Genomic DNA, 4243 nt, shown 5'->3' with positions numbered 1-4243 from the left:
GAGTGATATCACCAGTGAGACGAGCACCACAATTGTTCCAGCCAGCCCAGCCCCATCAGAGGAACAGGCTGTGGAGAAACTGAGAGAAAAGATTTCATTTCAGAACACAGGAAAAGGAACATTACCATCTATTATCCAAACAACTCTGTTATGAAATAATGACTGAAACTGCTTCTCTGAGTAGCAAGCCTAAAGATGGAGAACCCAACCTTCGATCAAGTGAAGATCCCTCCTCCAAAAGTGGACATCTGTTGGAACCCAGTGAGGTGAACTTGACCTGCAGCCTCAAGGAAGTGGACCCAGTCAGGCCTGCTCTCCTGAGCAAGTCAGGTCTGAGTCATCAGACGGGATCAGCTACTCACACCTCCCTGTGTCCTAGCGGGGGACTGTGGATGAAGATCAAGGAATCATCTCTACAACTCAGTCAGCTGCAAGTAGTGAGCTCGGAGACCAGGCCCTGTTCCCAGCGGAACCATTCATGGCTCTGCAGCTGAGACGCGGAACATGCCTGCTGCGGTGACTCCACCCTTGATGTGACCCCTCCCATCACAGCTTTCTTCACCCAGAGGAATTTAAGAACATTGCCTTCAGCTGAAAGTGTCACCTTGCCTCAGTGCCAGGCTGTGGCTTCTCAGGAGGCTGTCCCTGTCCAGCTGTCATGGGAGAACATGTGCAGAACTCTGTGGCTGGGGATTTGGGACCAAATACTGTCTCTGGATGGATGGGTTCCTCTTCCATCTGCAACCCAGGTTCTAATGCCTTACATGGGAACCTGCTAAGCACAGCGAAACCCCTTCCTGTGCAGTCTGTTGGTTCAAACTGCAGAAAGGAACCACGGGATTCAAGAGTGACATCAGGATGGGGTGAGATGCTTTTGCTCTGTTGTTGTTGTTGTTATTTAATAGTTGAATTTTTTTCAAATGACCCCACAAAGCTAGTTTGTTTCATGGAGTTACAGGTTGGCCTTAATTTCTTGTAAGCTTTGTGTTTTGTCTTAAACTCAGAGCACCACAACATATTTTTGTGCAAGCGTTCTTGAAGATGGCTTAAAACACCCCAAGCGCCTATGCAGGCGACAGGCTGCCTGTGGCTTTGTCTTCCTTACCTCTCTTTTGCTCTGTTGTTGCAGTTTTGCGATGATTTCACCGAGGAGATGTCCCGTTTAGAGTTGAATCCCAGAGTGAGCGAGTGCTTCCACCTGTGAGTCTCTGGGTGGCTGTTGCGGTGGAGAGGCAGCTCCCTCAGGGGCATCTGTGGGGCAGCTGCTCTCTCGCTGGTGGTCACCGCACCCCCATAGCTGGGAGTGGTGCTTTTCCTGACATGGCACACATGCTACTGGGGTGCTGTCTTCTCTGCCCTCCAGAGCAACTGCGTGAGGATGGGGCAAAGACGGGTTGGCTAGGCTCCACATCTGGAAAGTTAGAGCGTCTGTGGTTTTCTTTTAGGTTAAGCAGTGGCTTAAGATTTGTGAGAGAAAACAGGAAGACATGACTGACAGTGACACCAAAGAATTCAGTAGCTATAATGGTGAGTTCGATGTAATTTTAATTCTTTTTCCCGGGCTGGATGGAGGCAGGAAAAATTGTTGCTAGGCCTCTGTCGAGGCTCAGGCAGTGACAAGGACTCCTGCATCTGGATCACTTTGAACTGTAGCTCTGAGCAATACACAGGCCATCTCATGGACTCGTTGTCATTGAACCCATTGAGCTCTGGTCAGGGGTCTGCTGTCAGTTGCATCTTTGTGCCTTATTCTCACCCAGGGAGTGTCTGAGTGCCTGAGGAGGGGACGCTTCCCCATGCCTGTTGTGTTGGGACAGCTTCCCAGACCCACCTTCCTGTGCTCAATGCTGCAGGCATTGGGGTCCTCAGCTCCACGTCAGTGGGGAGAAGGCAGCCTTCCCGGGTGCTCTTCTTTGATGTAACAGTTGCACTCAGAGTCAGTGCTTGATTTCTCCTTTCTCAGGGCCAGGCTCTCCCTGCCCCTTTCCACCTCACACCGGCACTGCCATGGATCTTCTCCTCAGGCCCCATTTTGTCATAGTACATGTTACAATGTACACTGAAATCTGAATATTTTACTTTTTGTGTCATTTATATTTCATTGTTATTAATTTATAAAATCATACAAATTTGTTTGTAGCACTATTATTACAATCACTGAAAGCTCAGAGATCCTGGTCCCTCTACTTGTTCATTTTGTAAAATGGGACTGAGTGCAACTTATTGTCATTTATCAAAAGAAAGAAGGAGAGAAACAAGTCAATCTTGGGGCTCTGCCTTCACTTGGTAAGGGGAGTCTTTTTTACTAATTTATCTGACAGTTGCCTTACATAAGCTTTTGAAATACCTGGAAATGCAGTTTTAGCATGAACTCTGAAGGCAAGAGTCTCTCACATGCTCAATTGTAGCTGCTGTAATTCCAGACTCCACATCTTTCCTGGTTACAACGACCATTTGAATGGCAGGGAGTGGGGAAGGGAAGAGGGTCAGCAGCTGCTGTGTTTCAATGTCCCAGTTTTGTGACCACTACTTGCAAACCAGCATTGGTGGAGAGGTTTGTCTTCCCACGTGCCTCTTGGCGGCCCTTGTTTACCTGGTGAAATCAGGTTGCCCCCTCCCACCTCCCCTTTCCTGGCTTTTCCCCTCTACTTTCAGATCCTCAGCTTAGATGAAAAGCAGGTGATTGAAGGAAAGGGTTGAGGTGAAAGGTGGGCTGTGAAGACTTTTTAGGGGTGCCCATGAGCGTGTGAATGGAGCAGTGTTGTCTTTGGAAGTGGGGGGCAGAAGAGAAGATCCCCACTGAGAGTGACAAGGGAGGGGTGGCCAGAGTTGTCATCACAGGCGGGGTGGCGTGGGGCTGCGGGACCTCAGCGATGAGCCTGGCTTTTGTCCCCACCGCACGGTGTATTGATGTTTCTCATTCGCCTTTTCTTTTTCTCCCAGAAACGACTAGTTGACTTTGTCAGCTGTTAAGATATATTTCTTCATTTCTTCTCCAGGCCCATGAATTCTGGGCCCTCAAACCATAAATGAATATCAACTTAGAGCCAGAGCTCCCTTGTCAAGGTGTTGAGCTTGCGTGTATTACCCTCGCTTGAAGCACACTCTGCTCTGAGACACACGTGGCTTCTCCCCCTGCCTGGGTTACAGAACTCTCTTATGTGCTCAGCCTGCTCTTAGGACCTTACAGAAGAGGAGTCCTACCCGCACCAGTGTGAGTGCCTGTGCCTGGACTGCTTGTCCTCAGCTTCCCTGGGCTGGCTCCTTCTGGGACACTTTCCTCCATTCTTCCCAGACTTCTTATAAACAGCGTTCTGGCAGCACCATGGCTGCTCACACCCCCTGTGCACGTGGCATTGTGATCGTCTCTCTCCTTGTCTGTATTCTTTGGAGCATAAGCTCTAAAGGTGGGAATATCATTCATATCCTAAGCATCTAGCTCAGTCTTTTGGACGAAGGAAATATGTAGAAAATACTTGCCAAAATAATTAGATACAAGGACCTTCAATTTGGATTTCTCTCTCTGTTAGGATCTGGAAAATATTTGTGCCATTTGGACCTCCGTGTGAAGTGGTGTTAAAAGGTGAAGTCCGGTCTAGCCAGCATTTGGTGTCACTCTCACTGTTACTGTGGGGAGTCCTGTTATGAAGGTGAGAACTTGTAAATGAGTCTTTGTCATACTTGGCAGCTTTCTCCCCAGCCCCCAAATCCCCCTTCATGGTCAGAGTGTGCGAGGGAGGCAGATGGGTTGATTCGGTAGTCCAGGGTGTGTTCAGCTGATGTCGGTGTCTCCTGTGAGCCTAGAAGGACTGTCTCAGATGCAGAGCTCTTACGTGTACTTGGCTCTGGTTTATTTCTCTGTAGTTCAAATCTTCAGAATCATTACTCATATTTTTCTTTGCTTAGCCTTTCAGCTTCTAAGAGATGGTTGTAGATCTGAAATTTCTCTTAGAAGGAGAATTATACACCCTATCATTTTTTTCTTGGGTATTACGCAGCTATATTGTTACATATGTTTAGGCTTAGGATTGTTTTGTCTTCTATGTGGAATGGTTCCTTTTAAGAATTCTTGGCCAGACTTGGCAGCTCATGCCTATAATTCCAGCACTTAGGGAGGCCTGGTAGACAGGACCACTTCATTCAGGCCAGGAGCTTTAGATCAGCCTGGGCAACCCAGTGAGACCCTGTCTCAAAAAAGTTTTGGAAAATCAGCCAGTTGTGGTGGCCCAGGAGGTCCAGGCTG

At 48.2% G+C, this 4243-nt stretch overlaps 1 long non-coding RNA gene across 1 annotated transcript; it reads left to right on the top strand.

The window, feature by feature from the left end:
• The first annotated feature begins 783 nt into the window (after positions 1-783).
• Positions 784-3706, top strand: LOC116547751. The gene is made up of 3 exons (XR_004267161.1): positions 784-1200; positions 1446-1527; positions 3531-3706. It is a non-coding gene; the product is annotated as an uncharacterized LOC116547751 (long non-coding RNA).
• The last annotated feature ends 537 nt before the right edge of the window (positions 3707-4243 follow it).

The sequence above is a fragment of the Sapajus apella genome, unplaced genomic scaffold (assembly GCF_009761245.1).
Source record: "Sapajus apella isolate SASKATOON/1434 unplaced genomic scaffold, GSC_monkey_1.0 scaffold4469, whole genome shotgun sequence".
NCBI classification, from domain to species: Eukaryota; Metazoa; Chordata; class Mammalia; order Primates; family Cebidae; genus Sapajus; species Sapajus apella.
The sequence above is the reverse complement of the archived record's forward strand: the minus strand, read 5'-3'. Positions and strand labels throughout refer to the sequence as shown.